Below are 20,198 nucleotides of genomic sequence, written 5' to 3' on the forward strand. Positions count from 1 at the left end.
AGATATAATGGTTTCACCAGGATTCAGAAAGCTGTAATGGATCAGACCGGCAACAATGACCATGATGTTTTTTTGGTGCCAGTTTGGCTTTGGGAAGTGCTTTAGAGCTTCTTCTCAGTCCATCCGCTGAGCTGATCATCTCTGGTTGCTGTATAAAATCCACTTTTCATCATCATCACAATCCCATTGAGAAATGGTTTGCTGTTGTGTAGAGTAAGAGAAGACAACGCTTCAAAATGATGACTTTTTTGATTTGCAGTCAGTTCATGAGGCACCCACTTATCGAGCTTTTTCACCATTCCAATTTGCTTCAAATGCCCAATGACTGTAGAATGATTGACACTGAGTTCTTTGGCAACTTCTTACGTAGTTAAGAAGATCGGCTAGAGTGACCAAGCTCCCATCTGGTCAGTCAACTTCTGATGGCTGGCCACTATACTCCTCATCTTTAAGGCTCTCATCTCCTTTGCACAACTCCTTGCCACTATACTCCTCATCTTTAAGGCTCTCATCTCCTTTGCACAACTCCTTGAACCACCACTGCATTGTGTGTTCGTTAGCAGTTCCTGGGCCAAGCGCATTGTTGATGTTGAGAGTTGTCTCTGCTGCTTTACAACCCCCATCTTCTTATAAAAAGAAAATCACTTGAATTTGCTTTTTGTCTAACATCATTTCCATAGTCTAAAATGAATATAAAATACACAACAAATAATGTCATTAGCAAAAAAAATAGAAATGCTCATTAAAATGATGTGTAAACATAACCACATTTATTTAAGAATATATTCCAATATCAAATGGAAAATCTCAACAATGCAAAAACAAGAATTACATTTTCACCAACCTAATATATGTGAGTTTCTTTATAGTCTGTCTTGGTCCAAAAAAAAAAAAAAAAGTGATTTACATAAATAAAAGAAGAAGAAGTTTTTACTGGACAAGAAAACATGAAGCTGAAGAAAATAGAAGAAACCTCATGTGGCATATTTTCTTATTCCTTTCCAGAACACTGATTGTCTTTTTATTTTATAATACAACTATTCTCTTAGAGGTAAGGTGAGCATAATGAAATTTTTAACCTAAATACTAAATTTTCCAAATATTTTCATTCTTCAGCAAGCCAGAAAGGCTTCTGTAGGTTTAACTTATTCTGCACAGCCCTAAGCTGTGCACTGAGAAAAAAATACTTCTGATAATATAATTTCATAATCAAGTTATATATATTGGTTTATAGTAAATAAAGGAGACTATGACTACTAAAGAAGTGTAAGCAAAACCTGTAAAAGTTCTTTGTCTTAATTCCTTTAAAATAACATGAAAAAGTTTTAATTAGAAAACTTGATTTTCTATGGTAGACATCCGTGTTTTAATATACACTCCAGAAAATTGCAGGGAAGAGGGAAAGCTTTCTTTGAGAATTGGTAACTTGGTCAGCTGCTAGTTAGAGTATTTATACTTAAACATCTTTTAGATAAAATAAGTACTTGGAGATTTTTCTCTTGTAGATGCCACCAAACCAGGCAGACTTATAAATACCAAAAAAGAGTTCTTATTAACACTACTTTCTCTTTTATTAATCTATTTTTATTTGTATTTAGATACAATTGACATGTAGCATTATATTCATTTCAGGTGTGTAACATTAATGATTTGGTATTTGTATACATTGCAAAATGACCACCATAGTAAATCCAGTTAACATTCATCACTGTACATAGTTACAAATTTTTCTTGTAAAGAAAACTTTCAAGTTCTATTCTCTTAGCAACTTTCAAATATACAATACATATTATTATCTATAGTCCCCAAGTTGTACATTATATATCTACAACTTATTTATTTTATAACTGTGAGTTTCCACTCTTTAATCCCCTTCACCCATTTCACCTACTTCCCACACTACCTCCCACTTCCCCTCCCCACCTCTGGTAACCAGCAATCTGTTCTTTATATCCATAAACTCAGTTTGTTTGTTCATACTTTGGTTTGTTTTGTTTTAGATACCAAATATAAGTGAGATCATAAATATTTGTCTTTCTCTAGCTGACTTAATTCACTTAATATAATGTCCTCAAGGCCCATCCATGCTACTGCAAATGACAAGGTTTCCTTCTTTTTTATAGCTGAATAATACTCCATTGTGTATGTGTGTGTGTATATATATATATATACACACATATTTCTTTAGCCATTTATCCATTGATGGACGCTTAGGTAGCTTCCAGAGCTTGGTTATTATAAATAATGCTGCAGTGAACATGAGTGAGTGAAAGTCGCTCAGTCGTATCTGACTCTTTGCAACCTCAAAGACTGTATAGTCTATGGAATTCTCCAGGCCAGAATACTGGAGTGGGTAGCCTTTCCCTTTGCCTGGGGATCTTCTCAACCCAGGGACCAAACCCAGGTCTCCTGCATTGCAGGCAGATTCTTTACCAGCTGAGCCACGAGGTAAGTCCAAGAATACTGGAATGGGTAGCCTAGCCCTTCTCCAGGGGATCTTCCCAACCCAGGAATCGAACCAGGGTCTCCTGCATTGCAGGCAGATTCTTCACCAACTGAGCTATGCAGTGTGCATATATGCAGGGTGCATATATCTTTTTCAAGGTAATGTTTTGTTTCTTTCAGATAAATACCCAGTAGTGGAATTCCTGGATCATGTAATAATTCTATTTTAAATTTTTTGAGGAAACTCCATACTGTTTTCCATAGTGGCTGCACCAGTTTATTAATACATTCCCATCAACAGTACACAAGGGTTCCATCCACATCCTTGGCAACACTTATTATTTCTAGTCTTTTTTGATAATAGCCATTCTAACAGTTGGGAGGTGATATGTCATTGTGGATTTGATTTGCATTTTTGTATTGACTAGTGATTTTGAGCATCTTTTCATGTGCCTGTTGGCCATCTTTGGAAAAATGTCTATCCAGATCCTCTGTCTTTGAAAAAAATTTCAGATCCTCTGCTCATTTTTTAATAGAATTATTTGGGGGTTTTGCTATTGAGTTTTATGAGTTCTTTATGTATAATTTTGGATATTAACCCCTTATTACATATGATTTGCAAAAATCTTCTCCCATTTGGTAGATTGACTTTTCGTTTTGCTTTTATGATTTCCTTTGCTGTGAAGAAGTTTTTTAGTTTGATGTAGTCTCACTTGTTTATTTTTGCTTTTGTTGCCTTTGCTTTTGGTATCAAATCTAAAAACCATCAAAACTGATGCCAAGGAGGTTGTGGCCTATGTTTACTTATTATAAGAGTGTGACAGTTTCAGGTAATGTTCAAATCTTTGACCCATTTTGCGTTAATTTTCATGTATGGTAAGATAGTGGTCCAGTTTTGTTTTGTTTTTTTTCAGTTTCATTCTTTTGTATGTGACTATCCAGTTTTTCCAACACCATTTATTGAAGACAGTATCTGTATTGTATGTTTCGGGCTCCTTTCTTATAAATTAATTGACCCTATATATATGGGTTTTTTTTTTAAAGGATTTCTATTCTGCTCCATTGATCTATGTACCTGTTTTTAATGCCAATACTGTACTCTTTTGATTACTATGATTTTGTAATATAATCTGACATGAGGTAGTATGACACCTCCCATTTTTTCTCTTCTTTCTCAACACTGCTGTGGCTACTCAGAGTCTTTTATGGTTCCACACCTACTTTAGGATTTTTCTATTTCTGTGGAAAATGCCTTTGGAATTTTGATCGGAATTGTATTGAATCTGTAGATTGCTCTGGGTAGTGTGGATATTTTAACAATATTAAATCTTCCAACCCATGAGCACAGACTATCTTTCCATTATTTGTGTCTTCTTCAATTTCTTTCATCAGTATCTGATGAAAATTTTTTCTGATGCTTTCATAAACAGAAGATGCTGATTATGATGTGACTATTGCTTAATAATTTAAGCTCATCAGTAAAACCAATGACTAAATTCTGTGTTCAGTAGATGTTCTCCTATTGCCAGAAATACAGCATTGAAGCCACCCTTACAAAGGTGCTGTCTTTTTTCCTGTGGACGCAAATCAAATTATCATGATTATTAGAATTACATATAAGAATATTCAGAAAAAAATATTTAGTAAGTTCTAAGTTCTTAGCTATGTCTGTTTTTACATGAATGCCAGATTTCTGTTTACTTGTCTTTGGGACAGTTATTTCACAGGCCTCCTTTGGCATTCTTCTTGATTTTCCACTATGTTCAAATGTTCAAATAGCCAGAAATCCGATGTCCAGTAATTGGGGAGGGACGTAGGAGAGGGGGGAAAGTGCTGCTGATTGGAGTGCTCATTAAGACTGGTGAAGTGGACCGATAGCACAGGAATTGAATGCCTCACCTTTTATACTCATTAATCCTGATTATATTATAATGAATATAAAGAGTGTAGACCCACAGAAAACTGTCCATTCAGTCTTTGATTACCTGTTCTGTAGGAGGCATGACATCAGGCCCTGTAGGGGACACCTGCTCACCAACCTTGCACACTTTTACATGAACCCCCTGCAGGGTCCAAAACTCCATCCCTCTTCAAGGACATTTTGCTGCTGAGGTTGTTTGCCATTTTTTTCATAATTAACTGTGCCTTCTCTTTCTGTGGATAATATTTGAACTATGATTTTTAATTAAAAAAAACAACTTTTTTTTTTTAAACAACTTTTTAAGGAAAGTTGGTTCTGTATTTGCAAAGTTGAGAAGTCAAGATGCTATTTTCTATTCTAAACACTAGGGGGAGACCTTGTTTTCTCTTGAAGCACTGGAAACACTGACTCCCAGTCGGCTAGCTCTGAATTCAATTTATTTTCAACACAAGTGAATCAGTGTGAGATTTTTATAGTTATAAAAATAAATAAAGATACATGACAACTAAATGCAATGTAGTATCTCCTGAAAGAGAAAAAGGACATAAAGCAAAAAACTAAGGAAATCAGAATCAAGGATGGACTTTAGTCATTCAGTTCAGTCGCTCAGTTGTGTCTGTCTCTGCGACCCCACGGACTGCAGCACACCAGGCCTCCCTGTCCATCACTAACTCCTGAAGCCCACTCAAACTCATGTCCATCACATCGGTGATGCCATCCAACCATCTCATCCTCTGTTCGTCCCCTGCTCCTCCTGCCTTCAATCTTTCCCAGCATCAGGGTCTTTTCGAATGAGTCAGTTCTTTGCATCAGGTGGCCAAAGTATTGGAGTTTCAGCTTTAGCATCAGTCCTCCCAGTGAATATTCAGGACTGATCTCCTTTAGGATGCACTGGTTGGATCTCCTTGCAGTCCAAGGGACTCTCAAGAGTCTTCTCCAACACCACAGTTCAAAACCATCAATTCTTTGGTGCTCAGCATTCTTTATAGTCCAACTCTCACATCCATACATGACTACTGGAAAAACCATAGCTTTGACTAGACAGACCTTTGTTGGCAAAGTAATGTCCCTGCTTTTTCATATGCTGTCTAGGTTGGTCATAGCTTTTCTTCCAAGGATCCAGCATTTTTTAATTTCATGGCTGCAGTCACCATCTGCAGTGATTTTGGAGCCCACTGATTCCCTATATATTTGCCGTGAAGTGATGGGACCAGATGCCATGATCTTAGTTTTCCATATGCTGAGTTTTAAGCCAGCGTTTTCACTTTCCTCTTTCACTTTCATCAAGAGGCTCTTTAGTTCTTCTTCGCTTTCTGCCATAAGGGTGGTGTCATCTGCATATCTGTGGTTATTGATATTTCTCCCAGCAATCTTGATTCCAGCTTGTGATTCATCCAGCCCAGCATTTTTCATGATGTACTCTGCATATAAGTTAAATAAGCAGGGTGACGATATACAGCCTTGACGTACTTCTTTCCCTATTTGGAACCAGTCTGTTGTTTCATGTCCAGTTCTAACTGTTGCTTCCTGACCTGCATACAGATTTCTCAAATGGCAGCTCAGGTGGTTTAGTTAATAATAATGTATTAATGTTGGTTCATTAACTGTGACAAATAGACCATACTGTAAGATATTAGCAGTAGAAGATAGTGAGCATAATGTATGTGGGAGCATAGTATCTTTGTAACGGTTCTGTAAGTCTAAACTGTTCCAAAATAAGTTTATTCTAAAAAAATACATTTCAGGGGACTTTGCTGGTGGTCCAGTGCAGGGGGTGAGGGTTTGATTCCTGATCAGGGAGCTAAGATCCCATGTGCCTGTTGACCAAAGAACCAAAACACAAAACAGGAGCAATACTGTAACAAATTCATTAAAGACTTTGAAAATGGTCCACATTTTAAAATATTTAAATAAATTTAAATATATACATATTTAAAAGTGAGACCAGAACCTAATTTCCCATCTTTTTCAGAACCATGGAAAATACTTTTAAAGCAGTATATTTTCTAGGCAAGTTGAATACTAGAAACAGGGACTTTGTTAAATGAGCTATAAGTATATGAGGATATAATTGAATAGGATTAGATACATTTAAAGAAAACTAACAAAGTCTGCTAAGTTTTCTTGAGGAGCTATCAGAGAGGAACTCTCTGATACATGTTGCTGCATGGCAACCACCTAACAAGAATTTCTGTCAATCCTAGGCAAACCTCCCTCATGCTCTTAAGTTTCTATTTCTCATAGGAAGTCTTACATTTCTATTTTCTCTCTCGAACTCCAAACCTGTGTCCCTGGATTCACAGCTCCTTTCCCTCTCTCTTGCCTTCTCCTTATTCTCTCTTTAGGAACTATTTATTCCTCTGTACAGATGGTGCAGCCCCACTTCTTATCTAAATCCTCGAATTCCTTCCGGGTGGTGGGAGGGCTAGGGATCTATTGGTGGTCAGCAGAGTGTGTGTCAACATTCTTGTCCTTCTACATTTGGACATAAGGTAGAGTTGCATGTCCCTGTCCGTCCCTTGCTTCAGCCAATGGAACATGAGCAGAAATGACATGCTATTTCTGGACAGAAGCTTTTCATAGCTCATCTGTAACTCTCCATTTTTCTTTCCCCTACCAGAGAAAACACTGTCATTCCAGATGATAAGAACTATCTCTGCTTGAAGGCTTAAGTGGGGAGCCCCAGACAACCCATGGGACATACATACAGCATGAGAAAGGAAAATAGTTTTGTGTTTATAAGCCACTGAGATTTCAGGGTTGTTGAACAACATAACCCAGTTCGTCCTGACCATCCACCAGCTCTCCCAGCAAAGCATATTGTAACTTTCCCTGTTTTGCATATGAAGAAACAGAAAATTGGAAGATTAATATCACTCAGCTACAAATTTAGACCCAGGAAGTATGGCTGTAGCGTCTGTGCCCTTCATAGCCATCTTACAGAGACTCTCAGGAGTCTACCTTACCTTGCCTTGCCCCGAGCAGCCATCCTGCAACTCCCGTCTGCCCAGGTGGGCAGGCACTAGCCTCTGTTACAACCCTTCCCTGGATCCGTGGCTTTTCTTTCTTAGTTTACTCTCTCATTTTGAGGAAGCTGTCTAAGAGGCTCATAGGCAAGGAAACATGGGAGGTTAACTTTTGGAGGGCTTGGATTTTAAAGAATAGTTTATTCTTCTCTCATTCTGATGGTTAATTTTATGGTTGGAATTGGGCCACAGCATCCATATATGTGTCCAACAGTTTTCTGGATGTTTCTCCGACAATGTGTTTAGATGAGATTCAACAAATACAGACACCATATTAAAAAGCAGAGACATTACTTTGCCAACGAAGATCCATATAGTCAAAGCTATGGTTTTCCAGTAGTCTTTTATGGATGCGAGAGTTGGGCCGTAAAGAAGGCCGAGCCCCGAAGAATTGATGCTTTTGAACTGTGGTGCTGGAGAAGACTCTTGAGAGTCCCTTGGACTACCAGGAGATCAAACCAGTCAATCCTAAAGGAAATCTATCCTGAGTATGCATTGAAAGGACTGATGCTGGAGTTAAAGCTCCAATACTTTGTCCACCTGATGTGAAGAGCCAATTCATTAGAAAAGACCCTGATACTGGGAGATAGTGAAGGACAGGAAAGCCTGGCATGCTGCAGTCTATGGGGTCACAAAGAGACACTACTGAGTAACTGAACAACAACCACAAATATTTGTGTAGCTGGATGTCTGTCAGTCTCTGCTTATTTGTGGTGATGCTATCAGCTAGGAAGGCCTGAGGCCATCTTGTCGTCTGTGCACTACTTCTGGGGACCCCACTGACACTCCCCTGACTGGAGCCAGTGTTGTGGCTGTTCTGTCCCGTGGGGTTCTTGCTACGATCAGAAGACACATTAAGCAAACACCATGAGGAAACTTTGAAGCACAGATGTATTATTCACAGATCCTGGAGGTTACATGGCACACCCAGTGGCCACTCACAGAGGTCAAAGGTAGACAGAGAGGGAGAAGGTACAGCTCTGAGGCTCTGCCTCAGTTGGCGTCTGAGAGTAAGGTGACTAGTAGACGTCTAGTCGTCCTTGGTGGTCTGCTCGTGCTTAACAGAAGAAGGCTGAAAAGCTGATTGGAAGCTTGAGCACAAGGGTGGGATTTGTCTTCCCTTTAGTGGGACCTGACTGGGAGACCCCAGTATCATTACCTTTTGACTCTAACTGCCAAGTTCTGGCGGAGAAGCTATGGCACCCCACTCCAGTACTCTTGCCTGGAAAATCCCATGGACAGAGGAGCCTGTGGGCTGCAGTCCATGGGGTCGCTAAGAGTCAGACACGACTGAGAGACTTCACTTTCATGCATTGGAAAAGGAAATGGCAACCCACTCCAGGGTTCTTGCCTGGAGAATCCCAGGGATGGGGTCGCACAGAGTCAGACACACCTGAAGTGACTTAGCAGCAGCAGCCAAGTTCTGGGAACCAAATGGAGGAGAGAAGGCTAGGGCAGTACAGTATGTTGTGTGCACACGTTCACCTATCATTTTTGCTCCTTGTATTTGTACCTGCCACTATGTCTACTATCCCCCACTACAGACAGACAGTCTTTTACCCGCTCCAGAGAGGAAACCTCTAGTCCGCAGGAGATTGTCTCGAGACCTAAACTGGGGAGCAGACCTGCACATTAACCCCTCCTCTTCTTCCTCCAGTTTCTCCTCATCCTTGCTCTTGCTCCTTTTCTTCTCCTCTGGAAAAAAAAAACAACAACACTTCACTGAGATATAATGTGCATACAGAGAAGTGCACTGATTTTCAGGGTGGGCCTACCTACCTAACTGCTTCTCAAACAAGAGCAGATGTTTGAGATGGCCCATCCTTCACGCCATCTTTGTGAAGTATGTGGTACTGCCCATTCGTGAGCCTGGGGGGTTCTGGGGTGTGAATTGAGTTCGTAGTGCAATCAAACCCCCAGTCGGAGTCAGGGGACTGGTTCTGGCTACTAATTCTCTCAGAAGACGTATCTTTCCCTTCTCTCTTCCTTTCCCAGTACCAGGACTGAGACAAACAAGTTGTGTTTCTTCAGGCTTGGCCCTTGTTAAGGGCAGAGAGTTTTCTGTCCTGCCTTTGTGAGGAGGGGGTGGCCCTTCAGGTTCCTGACTTTTTGTGAGGGTCTGGCTTTCACCTCCCATCTCCAGCGTCATCCCCCAGAAGCCCCCATGCAACTTCACCCCAGGGTTTGGGTTCCTAGTTCTGGCAAGTTCTTTCAGTAAAGCGTGGGCTTCAGCACTGGTTCACGATTCTATGTTCCTGATTTAAAGGAGTTATTTAATTCAACAGTTTTGGTATTTTGTAACTAGAGGGGTTTTTAGCATATTTATTCCATGGTATTGCTGGGAAGAATTCATCTTGTTAAATCCTATTCACCTTTACAGGCTCCATTCAAAGGTCACCTCTTACATAAAAGCCTCCCGCGATCTCCTGGACGAGTAGGCCTGCCTCTGAGTTTCTGCGGGCCCCTGTGACACTCCCCCTTCAGGGCCGTAACTCACTCGGAAGGCTGCTTTATCTGTGTGCCCACACCTCTCTCTCCACCACCCGTTATGAGCTGTTCAGGCAAACACTTCCAGATGCACCTCTTAGTGTCTGCAGCTAACTTAGAGCCTGCCACCAGAAGGGCAATTAATACTCACTGAATTAAAGGAAAAGCAATTAATAATGTGCTAGTGCCATAGTTCAAATTCTGATGTGGCTCCTGTCATATTTGAAAGGAGGTATTAGACATCCACATGTTTAATGCAAACCCATAAACGGCGACCCACTCCAGTATTCTTGCCGGGAGAATCCCATGGACAGAGCAGCCTGGTGGGCTACAGTCCATGGGGTCACAAAGAGTCCATCACAACTGAAGCAACTTAGCATGCACTTGGCACACACACATACGCATACAGGGTGCCTTCATTCTGTCCCTGAAACATGCCAAGCTTGTTCTCCTCTCAAGGTCTTTGCGTTACTGTCCTGCTGGGAACATTCTTCCCCTAGATGTTTACATGGTTACCACCCTCCCCTCCTACAGGTCTCAACTAGACTGTGACCTTCAGAGGACACGAGGCTCCCCTAACCACCGCCGCCCACATGCCCAGTCATAGTACCCAGTTTTCTCTTCCTAATAGTATTTATTGCAACATATAATTCTATAATAAGCTAAAATTAACTTTCTTATTTGTGTTTAAAAAATAAACACATAAATGCCATCTATGTAGTAGCATCCCCAGAACCTAGAACAATGCCCTAAATAATTTGTTGACTATCTGCCTAGCCTGATTTGTACAGGTGCAAGAGATTTTAAGACAATGAATAACTGGTCCTCACAAGTTCATTGAAAAGTTTATTTGATCAAAAATTGGTCTTCTTTAGGACAGAAGTATCAAATAGATGACATCTTTTACAGTGCATTGACCAAAGAAATACTTGTGGCCAAATAATGTGGTCTTTTATATTTGCTTCAAATTATTCCAGGAACTAAAGTCCTTACAATTGCTGCTGGGTACATGAAGGTTCACTGTGTTAGGCTCTCTACTTGTATGTAAGTTTGAAATTTTTTGAAACAGTATTTAAAAGAAAAGGTAAGATGCATTTTGGGCTTCCCTGGGGGCTCAGATGGTTAAAGAATCTGCCTGCAATGCAGGAGATCCAGGTTTGATCCTTGGGTCAGGAAGGTCCTCTGGAGAAGGACCACTGGAGTGATTTGCCTGGAAAATTCCATGGACAGAGGAACCTGGCAGGCTACAGTCCATGGGATCGCAGAGTTGGACACGACTGAGCAACTAACACTTTCACTTTCAAAATGCTTTTGGCAAAAAAGGGAAATTATCTTCATTTGGACCACTTTTGAGATTTTTCTATGGCTGTTGTGGACAAGTAGTGCTATCTGCCCTTTCTAGGCCAAAGTCATCTAAGTTACGCTCTGTAATTCTGGAAACCTCACTGGTCATTCAGTCATGTGTTAGGGCAGATTTAACCTTGTTTCCTAAGTACAGCCCTGGCTTTTCTGTAGCTCGTACCAGCTTTGCTTCATTTAGTCATGGAGTTAGTTCAGATCCTTCGAGGTGGAATTTTGGTTCAGCCGATCCACTTCTTCTAAAGGATGCACACATACTCCTTTACTGAAGTAGTTTGTGTGCTTGGTAGGAAGGAGGATGAGATTGTAGGTGAGGGAGAACTCAATGCAGTGGGATCTAGAAATGAGGCAGCACACAAGCACCCTGGGTGAGAAGAGAGGATGGGCCTCAGCCGTGGGATAAAGGTGAAAAAAGGCAAAGTGGGAAGCCTCAGAAATAGCTTGGACCAGCTTTGATCTTGCATCCAGGGTCTGCTTTGCCAAGAATTGGTCTGAAAAGATGCAATTCCTCCCTTATCTTGGTGAGCAATCTTGGTGAAAGTGGGGGAAGGAAGGAGGCTAGAGGTGGCTTTTTTTTTTTTCTTTCCTGGGACAAGCGCTTCTTACTAGACAAGGAACGCAGGAAAGCAAAGCATAGATTTCTCCTTCAGCTCTAGGAATGTTATAATCTCTGTGGCCCAGGGACCACACTGCCTTTTGCCTTTCACCTGCTCCAGGAAGCCAGGTCATGGTATAAGCTCTAGATGCTAAATAAATATTCTTTGTAAGTGGTCTGACCTAGTCTAGCCACACATGTGCACAGCTTCTAGCAGCTTTGGTGTGCAAAGGGGTTTTTTAAAAATGCTGGCCAGTCCTCCCCCAGAGGTTCAGAATCATCAGATGTGATGCAGGGTCCGTGTATCTATCATCTAGCACCTCCGGTGACCTATTAAAGGAGATTTATGGATCACTCTTTTATACAATTGGCTTTTAGAAAGTAATGATAATAATTACCAGTTACTAAATGTCCACTGTGAGCTAGGCATTGTGCTAATCCCCTATGTGTATTATTTTTCTTAGTTCTCACAACAGTGCAGCAGCTAGTCCAGTACAGTTATTAGATGAGGACATAGATTCAGAGGGCAGCTGAAATTTGTAACTGGTGAGTCCTGGACTGTAAATTCAATGGACTCTGATTTCAAAGCCTGTGCTCTTTCATCAAACTGTGAATCCTCTGTTGATTCCCTAATACCTTGCTACTCAAAGTGTGGTCCTTGGAGGAGCCTGGGAGTTTATTGGCAATGAAGGATCTTATGTCCCAGACCCTGGGAATTAACATTTGTCTTTTCACAAGATCTCCAGGTGATGTCTATAAACATTAAAATGTGAGAAGCACGATTCTCATCTATTTTATTCATTTTTACCGCATCTCATGGACTTCCCCTATGGCTCAGCTGGTAAAGAATCCACTCGCAATGCGTGAGACTTGGGCTCAGTCCCTGGGTTGGGAAGAGCCTCTGGAGAAGGGAAAGGCTACCCACTCCAATATTCTGGCCTGGAGAATTCCATGGACTGTATAGTCCATGGGGTCGCAAAGAGTCAGACACAACTGAGTGACTTTCACTTTCACCCCATGTCATGGGGGCTTCCCAAGTGGTGCTAGTGGTAAAGAACCTGCTTGCCAATGCAGGAGACACAAGAGACTCAGGTTTGATCCCTGGGTTAGAAGGGTATGGCAAACCACTCCAGTACCCTTGCCTGCTGAATCCCGTGGACAAAAGAGCCTGCATGCTATGTATGGTTCATAGGGTCGCACAGAGTAGGAGATGACTGAAGCAACTTAGCATGCACACACGCCCCCAGTCTCATGCCAATATAAATTAGAGGCATAGTCTCCTATTATATATATATCACGGAAATATCTTATATCTAGGGAATGTGATTCATATTGGTTTATTGATTCATATTGGTTAAATTCATCCATCAGCTAGATTTAACTGAACCTTTTTTTTTTTTTTTTTGGCAGATTGGTTACATTTTGTTAATTTTTCTCCTCTGGTTGCACCATGTGGCTTGTGGATCTTAGTCCCCCGACCAGGGATTGAACCAAGGCTCAGCTTAAAGCACCGTATCCTAACCCCTGAGCCACTAGGGAATTCCCTGACCCAGTTTTATTATTCCCACCCAAACTGTTACAACTATGTCCTGTTTATTTTCTCTGTCTCCAGGCTCTCCCATCTTCTATCCATTCTGCAAACAACTTTTTTAAAAAGTGGTGGAACATCTTATTAAAACAAAATTTTGGTGATAGATCTACCAATATTAAAGTGCAGCTACTTTGGTTGAAGTGTGTTTTGTACGTGTGTGTGTGTGATGGGGATGGTCCAGGCTCTATATTTTTACCTACCCCTCCTTCCCAAGACACCTTCCCTGAACCCCCAAGTGTCCGCAGAACACACATGACCATCCTTGCTCTAGCATTTCCCAGCCATGATCAGTTATGAAGCACATGGTCAATAATTTAGTAATAGTTAAAGTACCAAAGTTTGTGATAAATTTAGTTTACAATCACCTGCATTTCAGTATGCTTTCCTGAAAATGAAAACCCCTGTATCAGTTACATGCAGGAAAGCGGAATGATATCATCAAGGGTCAATCTGTCATGGATTCAGACTGGCCTTCAAATTACTATCAGAGTTTTATTTAAAAATATCACTCTCTTTGCCTAGAAGCTCAGTTCCCCACAGCCTATAGATTTAAGACTTTGGGGAAAGTGGATTCCTGACCTTCAGTGCCCGCCTCTGGTCCCTCAGTCCTTCCTGCCTTTGTGGTCTTTGCTGGTCTTTGGTACTCTCGGTTGGGCCCTGTCTCATCTTTTTACATTTGTCTGTGAGTTGCAGAAATCTCATCTAACTCACCTTTGGACTCTCAGGCCCTGGAAAACAATGAGATGACAAGTTATTTCTGCTTTTTTTTTTTCAAACTGATGCACAGATGATTTATAATATATAAGTTTCAGGTGTACAGCAAAAGGGATTCAAATATATATATACACATATATATATTCTTTTCTCAGATTCTTTTCCATTACAGCTTACTATAAGATACTGAGGTAGCTCTCTGTGCTATATGGTAGGGCCTTGTCGTTTATCTGTTTTATACATACTAGTGTGTTTCTGTTAATCCCGAGTTCCTAATTTTTCCCTCCCTCCCCTCTTTTCCCCTTTGGTAACCATAAGTTTGTTTTCTATGTCTATGAGTCTATTTCTGATTTGTAAATAAGTTCATTTGTATCATTTTTCTAGATTCCACATGTAAGCGATATTGGAATATATGATAGTCCTCAATATAAGCGATCATATGATATTTGTCTTTGTCTGTTTCATTCACTTAGTATGACCTCTAGGTCCATCCATGTTGCCACAAATGTCACTATTTCATTCTTTTTATCACTGAATAATAGTCCATTGTATATATATCACATCGTCTTTATCCAGTCAACTGTTGACAGACACTTAGATTGCTTCTATGTCTTGGCTATTGTAAATAGTGTCACTATGAACCTTGGGGTATTTCTTCCTTTTTAAATGGAGCAAAGCTACCAAAGAAAGCTACCTTATATTTTCTTTCCTTTGTTCAAGGTGACACCTAGACATATTCATTTGAGTAACAATAAACTAGAACATGACCCTCAGGACTCTAACTTACCATAAAGATTTTTCAAGTTCTAGTTTTTCTGTATGAACAAGAATTATTTATGTTGATTCCCTAAAGAAGCAGCAGTACTTTATCATCCCAATCATTTTCCATTTGCATGAGATACACATCAGAAATTTCCTTCTTTGTACTAAACCCAGCAGTGCACAGAGCCAAGCTTTTTAAATGGTAATTCATTAGTTTGGAAATAGGAAGTGACAAGAGGTAATTGATCTGTTTCAATTTGCTCTGGCAGGGGACAGCTTTTATTCCTTTGCCCCATGGCCCCTTTTGATTTGTGTGTGTATTTTCCAGAATTTCTTACTTTTTTTTTTTTTTTCAATTCAATGGGGAACAAATTTTAGATGATTTTAAATCACAAATGCAGACCTCTCAGTCTCAACCTCTTCTTTCCTATTATAACAAAGTATAGAAATCAGGCAATACCATGGTTTCTCTCCCCTGCCTGGCTCCGTCTCTGCATTCTGCCCAACCTCCTTTATGCTGTTTCCCCTCCCCCACAGAGATTTTAATTTTGTTAAAACGTTTTTACTGCAGCTGTGACTCAAGCAGCTCAGCTAGCCGCAGAAACACGATGTCATTTAATATTCCAGTCCACAGCCCAGACAGTTTCACTTCAGGTCATTTGGAGCAGAGCTGTGGCGACGGCTTTATGACAATGATTGGCAACACCCTGCTGCGGAAATCAGACAGCCTGGAAACCCACCAGTGTGCTCCGCACACATTTCTGCTTTCACACCAGGCTGCAAATCACAGCCAACTTAACTGAAGTGAGTGTGGTCACCAGATGACGATATTACACTAAAGCCACTCTCTTGACTCGCCCTGTGTTGGATGGATAAGACACATCCATTCATTAACCCATCGCCCACTCATTCAGCTATATTCAAAGTGGGTCTCTCTCAAGATAGGAACCACGACAAAGCAGTGCTCAGGACACAAAACAGCACTAGCTCAGCTCCCACTGCCACACACCTGTGTCTACTGGAGAAGGTAGATGTCAAAAAATATTACAGGTTGGGGAGGCCATAACGGTAACTTGGGGAACCAGTGAAGATGACACTCGACTCACAGGGAAACCAAAGGTGAGTTCCAGGGCCTCACAGAGGAAGTGAGATTTGAAGTGAATTTTGAAGGATGGACTGGCTATTACCAGATGAAGAAAAGGAATAAGTGTATTTCTGGCTGCAGAAACACATAAGAGCAAGAAACTGATGATGGCAGTGCCATTAATTGAGGTCAAGAACAGTGGTTTGGGTGGAGAGAATGGATTCTAGTTCATGCCACGTTTGCAGTATCTGTAGTGGATTGGGGGCTAGACATAGAGATTTGAGGGTCATTCTCTACAGTTCAGGGCTAAAGGCAAGTGAATGAATTAAGTCATCTAGGAATGTGTAGAGGGAAAAAGAGCCCCTGACTAAATCCTAGGAACAGCAAGGATTTGACAAGTAACACACAAGAGAGTCTGAAGAAGAGTATAATGGAAAATAGAAGTGTGTTGTAGAGCGAAGGTGCTGTTTTTACAGAAGCTGTCATCCTATTTTTCATCCCTAATAACTGACATTCACCCAGACATCTGATAAATGAATGATTTTAGACGTTATCCAATTCAATCTTATCCAAAAATGAGGACGGTAAAGCCAAAAGTTATACAATTAAGATAGCCTGTCTTTTTTTCATTTTTACTACAATGTATCTAGGTATGAAATTATTTCTGTTTACCGTTCTCAGGACTCACTATGCTTCCTGAATCTGGAATCGTCTTTTTCCAAGTCTGGAAAATCTTTAACTATTACATTTTGAAATATTACTTCTTATGCCCCCATCTCCAGCCTCCATAAGCCCTGGAATGCCCATTAGATGGAATGGAGGTTTTCCAGGGTTCTGTTATGGGCTTGTCTGTGTCTTTAAAAGGATGTTTGTTATCTTTTATGTAGCACATCTGGGTATTTTTTGTAAAAGAAAGATTTTCAGCTTGCAGAATCAATCATATTATCAGAAAGTAGATGCAGGTGTGACAATTGCTATACATCTGACTGGTAATTTATACCTATTCCCAGTTTTCTGTCTCAGGCTTCAGAACCAAAGTTCATTTGCATATTAGAATCCAACTGGTCTAATATCTAAACATCCAGCATCCAATGTATTTATTTACTTATTTTATTTTGGGGCAGAATCTTAGTTCCCCAACAAAGGATCAAACCTGTGTCCCCTGCAGTGGAAGCACGGAATCTTAACCACCAGACCTCCAGGGAAGTCCCTACCCAATGTATTCAAAACCTGGTCTAATACTTGCTACTTTGCCTATGATCTGTAGCTCAGTTAATGTTATTACCATCCACCCAGTCTTCCAAATTAGAACCTAATTTTGTTTTGAGTCATCTCTCTCTGGCACCACAATTGTATCTTTTCTCAATTTCCATGCTTATTCTTCAGGATAAGTTGCCATTAATTTCCATTGGCATTACCATAATAGCCTCCTAGCTTGACTCACTGTTCTTATGCCTGTTTCTGTCCATTTACCCTAAGTTTCTGGAATTGTCTTTCTGAATCTCGAATCTGGATATGTCATTTCCCTGCATAGAAAACTTAGCTGACTTTCTGCTGTCCATAGAATAAAGTTCAACATCTTTACATGACAATAAAAAATTAAAAGCCAAACAAACAAACAGCCCTTCATAGCCTTCCTGCAATGCAGGAGGCTCCGGTTTGATTCCTGGGTCGGCAAGATCTGCTGGAGAAGGGATAGACTATCCACTTCAGTGTTCTTGGGCTTCCCTGCTGGCTCAGATGGTAAAGAATCTGCCTGCAATGTGGAAGACCTGGGTTTGATCCCTGGGTCGGGAAGACACCCTGGAGAAGGGAACAGCTACCCACTCCAGTATTCTGGCCTGGAGAATTTCATGGACAGAGGAGCCTGACAGGCTACAGTCCATGGGGTCACAAAGAGTCAGACATGACTTTCCGACTTTCACTTTCACTTCACATAGCCCCTACATACTTTACCTCTCCCACCTATCTTTCTGTATATTTTTTCTTGTCCTGGCCGCTTGTGTACACTCCCTCTGCTTCTGTGGAAGTCATGTACCCATGACTTTGTTCAAGCTCTTCTTCTCTGGAATGTCCTTGCCTTCCTTTGTACAATGAAAGTCTAGACACTTGTTGGTTAACCAGGCTTAGACTCCAGAGTCAAAATTCATCACCACCATCTATCTCTATTTGAACTTGAATATATACAGTTCATCACAATATCCCTTGTATTGTCACTGACTGTTTACTTGGAGCAGCAAAGTCCTTGAGAATATGAAATGGATCACATATCTATCTACCTACCTCTATCATCCTGTGTGTGTGTTAGTCACTTAGTTGTGTCCGACTCCTTGCGACCCCATGGACTTTAGCCCACCACACTCCGTCCATGGAATTCTCCAGGCAAGAATACTGGAGTGGGTTCCATTTCCTTCTCCAGGAGACCTTCCTCACCTAGGGATCAAACTCAGGTCTCCACATTACAGGCAGATTCTCTACCATCTGAGCTACCAGGGAAGCCCTCTACTGTCTTGATAATTGTTGGGAGATTAATACACAGTTTTGAATTAGAGCCTTTTTTATAATACAATATTATAGGACTTCCCTGGTGGTCCAGTGGGTCATATTATAGGACTTCCCTGGTGGTCCAGTGGGTCCAGTGGCTAAGTCAGGGAACTAGATCCTGCATGAAGCAACTAAGACCTGGTGCAACCAAAGTAAATAAATAAATATTTTTAAAAATACATTACAAAAAGAATCCTGGGGCCAATAAAAGAGACCTCAAAGGGAAGGGAAAGGACAAAAAAAAAAAAAGAATCCTGAAAATTTCAGAATCCATGCCTACTAATTATAGATAATTCTAAATCTAGAGTAGTAGGAGCATATATATATATATACACACACACACACACACACACACACACACACACATGTATACACACATACTATTAAAATATATGTCATACACACATATATACTTATATGTGTCATATATATTACAAAATATCAGATTTTCTGAAAAGTAATTTATATTTGACCAGTTTGGAGAGAGTGAAAACAAGTATGATAAAAATACTAGCACCAGTTATAATCTCCGCATCTCCATCCCCTGTAAGTCCTTGCAGCATGACTCTGAGAAGTGGTGGGGGGATGCAGTGACCTTATCTACACTCACCCAACTAATACTCTACACAAAGTAGGGCGATGGATAGCAGTGCCAGACCTGGAAAGCAGCATCTATTGGTAATAATTCTCAGATCTATTGGATGGCAATACTAATTCAATATTGAGAGTAAGAAAAGAATACATGAAATATAAAACTGTTAACAGACCACAGTCTTGTCTTAGGATCCTATGAAACCAGTATTCATTGTTATTCCATGAACACATATCATTACTTACCAAGGTTAAATGAGTAAGAGGTTGTTTTTATGATTTGCTTCTTGTGTGATGGGCAGGATGCTTCAAATTATTCCAAGAGAGCCAGCTTTGAAGAAAATTTCAAAATAATACTTCCCAAATTAAAAAATGTTAATGCTTTTCTGCTTTGTATGGAGTGATGGAAAAAAAAGTATTTTTAACTGAAATTCAAACTAATTAGTGGTGTCTAATTTTAATAAAACATTTTTTAAATCTCATTTTTGCTATTTATTGTGTTTTCTGTTTAACAAGAGGTAATCTTTCAGATGGGGGCCTTTAAAAATATCACTGGAGCTTTTCATGTTTAGATCAAATAATTCTCAGTTTAATATCCTGCTAGAGCTTTGTAGATACTGTTTATTTCTTTTCAGTTTATCAGATAACAAATGCCTCCCGATATAAGCCTTTATGCCATACAAAGACCACTATGTGAAGTCCCCAGGAAAGTTTTCTATGTATCAGAAGCCCATTAAAATATTAGGACTCCAGGAAAGCAAGACTTCTCACCTTTCTGTTTAGTTGATAGTGGTAAGAAAGTTAAAGAATAGGTGAGAATAGGTGAAAACAAGGATGGAACTGGTTAAAGAATGGAAGTTTAGCAAAGAAAAGAAAAAGAAAACAATCTTCTCATGTAAAGCAAACCCCTATTGTTAAATCACTGAGGAGTGAGTGGAACAGTGATGGCCCTTCTGATACAGACTTTGAGATAACACAGAGGACCTGGATTAAATCAGCTCTCAACTGATGCCTCCTGTAGGGACTAGGAGGTGCGCATTGAATCACGTGATCCAGAAGCAGATGAGATGGTATTTTTA

The sequence above is a fragment of the Odocoileus virginianus genome, chromosome 29, assembly GCF_023699985.2.
Source record: "Odocoileus virginianus isolate 20LAN1187 ecotype Illinois chromosome 29, Ovbor_1.2, whole genome shotgun sequence".
NCBI lineage: Eukaryota > Metazoa > Chordata > Mammalia > Artiodactyla > Cervidae > Odocoileus > Odocoileus virginianus.